Source organism: Canis lupus, chromosome 1 (assembly GCF_011100685.1).
Source record: "Canis lupus familiaris isolate Mischka breed German Shepherd chromosome 1, alternate assembly UU_Cfam_GSD_1.0, whole genome shotgun sequence".
Lineage (NCBI taxonomy): Eukaryota > Metazoa > Chordata > Mammalia > Carnivora > Canidae > Canis > Canis lupus.
Genome location: NC_049222.1, coordinates 26186431 through 26196008, shown reverse-complemented (window position 1 = coordinate 26196008; position 9578 = coordinate 26186431). Strand labels below are relative to the sequence as shown.

At 39.4% G+C, this 9578-nt stretch overlaps 1 long non-coding RNA gene across 4 annotated transcripts; it reads right to left on the bottom strand.

Annotated features, from left to right (window-relative positions):
* Positions 1–691: 691 nt before the first annotated feature.
* On the bottom strand, positions 692–3834 carry LOC111095273. Of its 4 annotated transcripts, none has more exons than XR_005353508.1 (4): positions 3559–3834; positions 1884–2041; positions 966–1158; positions 692–831 (listed from the first exon to the last, which is right to left on the bottom strand). It is a non-coding gene; the product is annotated as an uncharacterized LOC111095273 (long non-coding RNA). The 4 variants fall into 4 exon arrangements; XR_005353506.1 differs by having other exon boundaries at positions 966–1162; positions 3559–3822; XR_005353505.1 differs by lacking the exon at positions 1884–2041 and having other exon boundaries at positions 3559–3815.
* Between the last annotated feature and the right edge of the window lie 5744 nt (positions 3835–9578).

Below are 9578 nucleotides of genomic sequence, written 5' to 3'. Positions count from 1 at the left end.
CTCTTCCCAGGATTCTTTCTTCGTGATGTGGTATCCACAAGAATCACACTGCAATTTGCAACCAGTTGTGTTCTAAATGATAGAAATCTGCCCCACACTATTTGGAAATTCTGTTTATAGATTATTGAATTTCAGACCAAGAGATAACAGATGAACTATCTTATTTTGCAGGGTTTTGAGGGCAAAGCTATTTGGCTGCAGTTATAGAATACATTGCAGCTTTATTTAAAAACCCAGATTCTCAATCCTGAGCTGAGAAACCACCTCCCCACTCCTAAAAATGGTGAACACGGTATCTTATACTCAAGTCCCCCCATCCCACTTGTATTTAGTCATTCATTCAAATTAATGCATTTGAATTCATTCATTTTTTTTTAAGATTTTATTTATTTATTCATGAGAGACACACAGAGAGAGAGATGCAGAGACAGGCAGAGAAGCAGGCTCCATGCAGGGAGCCTGATGTGGGACTCGATCCCGGGACTCCAGGATCATGCCCTGGGCCGAAGGCAGGCACTAAACCACTAGCCACCCAGGGATCCCCTTAGTCATTCATTTTTTTTTTTTTTTTTTTTATTTGTTCATGAGAAACAGAGAGAGAGAGAGGCAGAGACACAGGCAGAGGGAGAAGCAGGCTCCATGCAGGGAGCCGGACGTGGGACTCGATCCCGGGACTCCAGGATCAGGCCCTGGGCTGAAGGCTGCTCTAAATTGCTGAGCCACCCGGGCTGCCCTTAGTCATTCATTCTTAAATTCATTCCTGCTCCTCCTTCTTTTTGTTTCTTCCTTTCATAAATATATATGACCACATGCCAGTCATTGTGATGAGCTCTGGAATACAGAATAAAATATGGTCTCTGACTCAAAGAACAGCTCATTTGTGGAGAAAATTGACATAGTAACCAATGGTTCTCAACTCTTTACTATGGCTTACATGGTCCTCTACAGTCTGACCCCTAACTCACCTCTCTCATTATGCTTCGTCTTCCTCTTTGCTCCAAACTTTCGAGATTCTTCAGCCTCATTGGATGGATTTCTCTCACCTGTGCCATCACATATGCCCACTTCCTGAAACATTACTTCTCCCCTGTACTTCTCATTTGGCTGGTGCCATGTCATCCTCCAAGTTTTTGTCTGAATGCCTCTTCTAAGGGAATTCTTTCTTGAACCATAAGACAAGATTAAGTTCTCCTGTTAATTTGCAAATATTTGCATAACACTTCTCTTCCTTTCTTGACTGGTGGGTTTAATAAGGAGAGTTGTAAATAAACATATTCATTCTTTTCTCTTTTTTGAAAGAGACAAAGAACATGCATGCAGAGGGGCAAAGGGAGAAGGAGAAAGAGAATCTTTAAGCAGGCTCCACGCTCATCATGAATCCTAATGCAGGGCTTGATCTCACAACCCTGAGATCATGATCTGAGTTGAAATCAAGAGTCAAACACTTAACTGACTGGGCCACCCAGGCGCCCCTAACATATTCACTCTTATATCCCCATTTACCTAATTCAGGAATAGGCACCCAGTATAAATTCAATAAATACCTATTAAATTAAAGAATTTGTTCAGCATATAATAGAAGCACAAGTGTCATCCATGTGGCCTTCATTTGAAAGCTCTGGATGAATCTCATAAAGTCAAGTGGATATCTATCATACCCAATTTCCCACCCTCTGTTCTGATAAAAACAAAAACCAGTAAATAAGACCAGTTTTGATCTCTACTAACCATGCCCTATTTTTTTTTTTCCTAATCTAGGGCCACACATAACCCCTTATCTACAATTCTGAAACTAAAAAAAAAAAAATATCTGAAAAGATAGTTTTTCCATAAGTGTGGAAACACCCTGATCTTAACTAACAATGTAATAGTCTTTATCTCACCTTATATGCACATTGATATTTTGCCTCGGAAATATCAATGTTATTAGTCTTTATCTCACTTTGTCTGAATGTTTGTTCTACTTCAGAAATGTTTGATTTTGAAGCTCTCCAATGATCATATATTTCTAAATTTGAAATATGTCTGGTGTCAAAAATTTCTGAGAAGGAAATATGAACATGCATTAATGTATCATTTTATATTTTGTGCAAATTATTCTATCAATGGTATCTTTTTCCAATGCTCTCCTTGATTAAAATTTTTCCCTACTGAGAATAATAGAAGTAAGATGTATGGAATTTTAAAAACCTGAAGTTCCAGTAATAAGGCAGTTCAACAAGGAACTGATATGGTTCCAACTGTCACTGGAACTGATATGGTCCTGGATCCTAAACAAAGGTCCAGAACCAAGAGCTCTTCTTCAGGCTTCATTTTTAAAGTTTATAGGATTAATGAGGTGAAGTAATCTTGCCAAACTCCTTTATTCTATGAGAGAGGGTGAGGGGGAAGAGGCCCCTTGGGGCCAAGCTTTTGTCCTGGGTCACATAGCAGGTGTATGGCTGTTCTATATCTAGAAAATAGTCATTTGGCTCTCCTTGTTTAGTGTTCTCTGGTCTCTATCAAATGATACCATTCAAAAAACAAGGTGGAAATATAAAAAATAGAACCTCAATGACCTGAAAAGCAAAGGAAATGTTACGATAGCTTCATTCCTTGTGTTTTCACAGAAGCATACTTCTGTACCCTAAGCCTGACCCCTCCCTCAGACCTCAAATGTTAGGAAACAATCAAGAGCATCACTCCTTGGACCAACTATGGACCAAGAGATTGGTGAGCAAGATGACAATGACAGGAACCTGAGAGAAAGGGGTTACAGATGTGATCCCAAACCATGGGAAAGCACAGAGTGGGTGGGCCTAGAAGGAAGTTAGGAAGAAAGACTTCAAGCATTTCAGAGATAACAGTCATTATCCCAGCCTGAGCCTCCAGAAACTAAAATTAGGACAAAAAGAAACATGTAGCTAAGAAAAGTCCTGTCCAGGGAGCTCCCAATACGGTCAGCGTTAACAATGAAAACATGAAAGATGGAAGAAAGACTCTTAGCAGGGACAGAAAATAAGTTTGCAAAGCTCTGTTTTGAAAACATGGGAAGAAGAGTACTAAAAGTCACTATATTTAGGAAGGGATTTTAGTTATTAAATATATATTTTTAATAATATAGATCATGAATATATATAAATATATTATTATATATTATAAATATATTAAATAAATATATAAAATTATTATATATTTATGATCTATATAATTAAATATATATTTAATAACTAATATATATATATATCAGAGATCCATGCATTTGCTTGAGGTAATGGTGAATGTGGGCAAAAGGCTGAAAGGTGAGAACTCTTCCACTTTCTGAAAACAAGAGTGATCTTGGAACTAAAAGAAAGAGAATAGAAAAAGCCAAAAAAGAACTGAAGTCTGACATAACAGAAACACCATCTGGTGTCTGTAAATGAACCCAAGCCCCCACTGAGACATGATAATAGGGCAAGTAAGAAATTTTGCTGCCCAGCCAGTGAAAATAGCTAAGAAAGGATGAACACTTGAGTTTTATGCAGAAGTAATGACCACAAAACACAAGGTATTTACAAGGAACCAAATCACACTTACGAAGTTCACTTTTCTCTTAGGGAGATAATTCACGAACGAGGGAAGTGATTTCATAAACAAGATGGTTGGATTGGCTTGACTGCTTTACAGCGAACTGGATTGTTAGGTGGAAGCTCAGTGCTAACCAATCACCGCAGAGGGAGGCCCAGGGTTACCTCACAGGGTTCCATTCTCACTTCTGTCAGTTTCTACATTTTTATTGGAGGATGAAGGCAGCAAATTTTCACTTGCAAGTGAAGAGTCAGTCTTGACACTCACCAAGTCAGTCAAAGTGGTAGAGAATAAAATATTCTTGGCGACAGAGAAATGTGGCCTGCAGCAGAACAAAAAATGCCTAATGGCTTAATTGGCTTAAGTGACTAGGCACTCCCCACGAGCTCATGCCTCCTGCACAGATGTAGCGTTCCTGAATGAGGGAGACCGAATCTCTCACAGTGCTACTCTAACCAGACATTCCTGGGAGTGGTGCTCATTTCTGGGAGCAATGCTATACTGCAAAAGGCTAAAGTCAAAAGACAGACAACTCAAATTAGGAATAGAAACAGTCCTCAAAATTATGTTTCTGGGGAAATTTTAAACAATTGGAGAATTTTTAACCTCAAGAGTGGACTTCGGTAGGATGTGATCACTTCCTTTATATAGGTTTGTCACACAGAAAAGGGATTTTTGCTCTAGGGGACCCAAAGATCAAAACCTCAAGAATATAAATTTTGGTTCCATATAAGCAAGTTCTCCAAGGAACAGAATTATATTGCCTCCTTCTGTCTCAGAGCAGGCAGCTGAACAAAACCCTGGTTCGGTGTCAAATATTCTCAAACTTTGAGTCGGGTTTTGAGCAACGATTAAGGAAGATGCTAGAGAATCCTATCTCAGTAAAGTTACCAACTGAAAAATGTTGGTAGAAGAAAAGAATTTGTCCTTTTCTTCCTTCTGTATGAATAGACTCCACTGAGTTACCATAAAGACATGAAACAAAAATGCTACTGAAAAATGGGCAAAGCTAAAAAAAAAAAAAAAAACTTATCTTAAAAGAATGCTTCTGTTCTTAGGCTCTGAACTGTGTAGCCTCAACATGGAAACTAAAAATGTGAATTGTGGCCTGTACCATACCACTGGGGGAGCACGGGATGGTTACTGACCATGCTGTTTGCCAACCCATTTCAATGACATACAAAACCAAAGGTTTTAACCTACAAAAAATGTGAGTCCAAGAAAGCCTTCACTGGAACTCCTTCTATGCATAACTCTGAGTTATCTACACTAAATCGTATTTATATATTTGGCAGGCAAACTGCTGAAATAAAACCATTTTTAAAAGCACTGATTTTTCTATTAATCTTAAGGCACGAATGGAATTTTTTTAATGTCAGCCGAATGTCCACAGTGAGAACTCAAGAGCAACCCACACACTTCCTTTCACTCTGTGAAATGTTATATGTATATGTTAGAAGGACTCTATGAATAAATACATAATCTAAAAAATTCAAAAAGAGTGAATTAAAAAAATGAAAGAATAAAAACAAAACAAAAAAATCTGGTCTCTCACAATTTCTAAATGAGACAAGAAAAATGCCATTTAATTAACAGCAACGTCTACCAAATCAGTTCCAATGCTGAGAATGTTGCCCAAGGAGGTAAGTCTTGCATCCCAGTCAATTCTTAAAAGAAAAACCAAAGTGCCACCATCTTGTCAAGTCTTGACATGTTTTCAGATTGTGAAAGATGACATGGGGCAAAGAGAGCAGCCTTCCCATTAGTTCGTGAAGGTTGAGAGTAGCTAGTAATTCCTGGCGGAAAACGTTATGGAAAATTCGGTAGAAAAAAGAATAGATTGCCACATTTCTGCTGCCTCAGGATAGGACCACAATCAACTGGTCATATTTCCCAGGGAGAGAGGAAAATATCCAGGCAAAGGCTCCTCTCATGGCAGTGTTTTCAGATGTCCAGAGAAATCCCGAGGCTTTCTGGCTGGCTGGCTAGCGGTGGGGGTATCGCACCGTGCAATGGGCTAGCCACGGATCACTGGGCAGGCACACACCTACAGAGCAGAACTACTGGGAGTCCCAGGTAGCTGTGCTTGCTCAAAGACGTGCTCTGTGCTATCCAGAAATCAAGGGAGATAAAATTTATGGTGGGAATATGTGCCTTCTGAAATGACTAAGTTTAGAATTTTCCATAACTATTACCAAAGTTACACAATATGTACTACTGCTCCCCAAATAAGAGGAAGTGGGTTTGTGTTTCTTTGTTTGAATGATACTCCTTTCCTTTTGTCTTTTTTTTTTTTTTTTTGAGCAGACTGGGCCAATAATGATTTAAAAATGCAATAATTACCTAACTGCATACTATGTAGTATTCATTACAATAACAATGATGCTCCAGAGATACGTTAGTGAAGTAGTGGTTCTCAAATGCCAGTCTGGACTGGTGTAAACATTTTTACCAGTACGTGCCAAAGTTTTTATCAATATATTACAAAATAAGAATGCAGTCGTTTAAAACACAGAATCCATTCTATTTATGAGTTTGCCAATTATTCTAATATTATGCCATTTTCATTCTCTGGGTATTAAGGGAAAATCTCTCTAGGAATAGAATGGCGGTAATAGGGTGGGTAAGACATGTTACTGTTTTGCTGCCTGAGGTCACATACAGCCAGAAAGTGACAAATCTGGAATCCATGCCCAGCCAATGCCACTCTGGAGCCCATGCTCCTACCCAGGATGCCCCACTAGCTTCTTGTACCTCAGTTCCTCCTTCTGAAAGATGGAGAATAATGAATGCACTGTCCTTGGGTTGTGAAAATTAATGACTTAGTATTTATGCAATGCTTCAACAGTGCCTGATGTGTAGCGAGTTCCATACGAGTCATCGTTCAAAACAACAAAAAATATTCACATTTTATCCAAATTACACAGCCAGTAAATGGCAGAGCCAGGATTCCAACCCATACGGTTTAAGCTGTGTCTACACCCTTCACCTGCGTGCACCACTGCTTTAGAACCATGCTGATTCACACCATTAAACACAAAATGGGTGTAAGAAGCAACCACTAGGTTAAGGTATAACCAGCTTCCAAAGTCTCTGGGATGGAGGCAGTCAACCATGGAAATGGGTGGTTGCCTTGTTAGCAATTACAAAACTAAAAATCTCCTCTGGATGGAAGGAAAAGAAGGGAACCAGGTGGGCTGTATTCCCCAGAGGTCTCAGCACTCCTGCAGCTGTTCTATGGGGTTAAGGGGCTTAAAATAAAACCAGGCACAATTGCTAGCATGACCTAGCCGTTCCTCATGCCCCTGCAGGAGAGAAAAAGTTCGTAGAAGGAATAGGCATCAGTTGGTCTTTAAGAAGTCTAGATTTAGCATTAGTCATTGGCTTGCTTCTAAATGCTCTAACTTTTCAAAAGAAGTGGTGCTTCTCAAAAGCAGACACACATGGCATTTTTCAATTATCACCAAGGCTCCATTCAAAATAAGAGTAGGAAGCATGTTCCTGTCTGTATGGAAGGAGGGAGAAAGAGAGATTTTGAGTTGTTTGCCATCCTCTCTAACTTAGGCAGCTAACTGAAAGAAAAGTGATAGAATCCTTACAGGTTCCACAGCTCTCTCTGTTTTGTCTCTTATTTGTAATTTATTAGCTCAATGTAAACATCCCTGTTCTTGTTGCTGCCAGGTTAGGAAAAACTATTTAGCCTTCCAGGAAACCACCAGCACTTTGTACTTATATCTTGATGAGTGAAAATTTGATGGAAGAATGAGCCAGCAGGATTGCGTGAGTGTTTGGGGACCCATTACATGTTGCTATTTCTACAGTGGATCATGCCAGAGAATGATTTTGCCAATTAGCACGGCCTTCACAAAGCATCCCACATCAGGAGAGCTGGCTCATTCACGTCCTCTCCTGCAGCCTAACTCCAAATCCAGCACAGGTCTTTCATCACTTGTCATAGTTTTGTAAACAGCTCCAACCATCTGAAAGGGTTTTCCTTCTTTTGCCGGTAACTCTGTTTACTGTATATGTACAACACAAGTGATGGCATTTTGTTTGGAACTTCTTTTTTAATTAGTTTTTCTGACCAGGGATCCATTGTCACTGAAACAGATATTGCAGGGTCCAATAATAGCTCTCAGCTGCCAAAGGCAAAATAAGAAACTGTGCCCAGACCACGCAGAACAAATGACTGTAATGAGGGGATGCTCAAGACCAAACAATAGAGTGAGTTAGCATTTCATGTATGTAGCAAGTTATGTGCCAGCACAGACTATATGACAGGGTTCTTGCATTCCCCTCTCTCATGAACAACCAGTCCAAAGGGCGGGACAGAGTGGGTGCTTAGCTTGCCCCACCCCAAATGAGCATACAGACATGCACACTCAGGAACTATAGTTCAGCTAACTCACTAATTGGAACTAAAAGATCCTCCCACACACTCTTACCCAGTCTGTAAAATTAGGCAGATAGCTCCATGTAAAGTAGTTTAATATTTAGAAATGACAACCAAAAAAAAAAAAAGAGAGAGAGAGAGAATGACAACCAGATTTTTTTTTTATCAGTAAAAATAAAATAAATGCAACACAGGTACCAGAGTGATATGCTGGTCAGCATTTTAACAACAGTCTCTCTGGGGGAAAAGTCCTGATTGCAGTATTTTCCAATTTCCAACGTGTAAATATGCCCACCATGATGGATTTCAAGCTCTCAACATGACATCCCAGAGCACTGAGTAGTGGTCACTTACTACTGCTCCATTTAGACCCTGGTCCTCCATCAAGCAACATCAACCTCATCTGAGAGCTTGTTGGCCCCCACCTCACAGTCCTGAGTCAGAATCTGCATTTAACAGAATTCCTAAGTGGTTGTGGGGCACATTAAAGTTTGAGAAGAACTGGAGCACCTGTGTGGCTCAGCGGTTGAGCGTCTGCCTTTGGCTCAGGGAGTGAGCCAAATATTAAAAGAAAAAAAAAAAAAAAAGCTTGAGAAGAACTGAACTAACAGCTTGAATGGTTGCTAATTTAGGGAAATAAATGACGTATATGTACACACATATATAATTTGTTATAATTAAAAATTAGCAAATATATACATATTCACTTTTTAAGGGCTAGAATAAAAAAAAATTTAAAGAAAACCTTCAATAATCAAGATGCTTCAAGACAGCTGCAAAGAATTGCTGCAAAATCCATAACACCCCAAGATTTTTGTTTAAGTAATTCTGGATAAAACATGTGTTGCCATTCCTGTAGCTTTGGGAGTCAGAGATTCTGCTGTTAAAACTTTAGAGTTTAAATCCCAGCTTTCTGCCATGTTTGCCAGCAAAGGAACAGTGTAAAAATCATTAGACCTCTCTGTACCTCAAATTCCTCATCTATGTAGTGAGGGGGGTGGATATTATTATTCCCTACCTTCTTGAGTGGTTGTAAAGAACAGTAAGATTAAAGTGCTTACCCTGGCCCCTGGCATATATTATGCTCAGTAAACTTTAGTAATTATTACTATTTCCTAGAGAGGAAGAATTCCAAACTATTCTCTATATATCAACCCTAAAGTATGTTTCAAAATAAGAAAGATATCTATCCTTGGTGTGCCTTCTAACAATTCTGATTTTGATCCAAAACTTTAGATGGTTCTCACTCCCTAAGATTTATAAGCAAATATAGCAATGAAAATTAATTCTAAAATATGTCCAAATTTCAGAGTGACTCATTCGAACTTAGGGAGTCACCTGAGGTACTTCTGGGAGGGTCTATAAAAGAGACTCAAAGAAGAGAAGGCCTCGTCTGCTCAATTGTCTCTTGTGCAGGTACTGCCTTGAACTCCGTGTGATGGTGACTCAGGGGCATCCAAGATGGCAGAGAGAACAATGGAAAGAACCCAAACCATTGGGGTGCCAGAAGCTCCTGAACAACTGAAGCAGTGCCACCTGAGGACTTTTGTCATTTGTGATAACAAATAGTCCTTAATGTTTAAACTAGATGAGTTTACTCTTCTTTCATTCCTGGGATGCCTCTGAACCCCTGCAA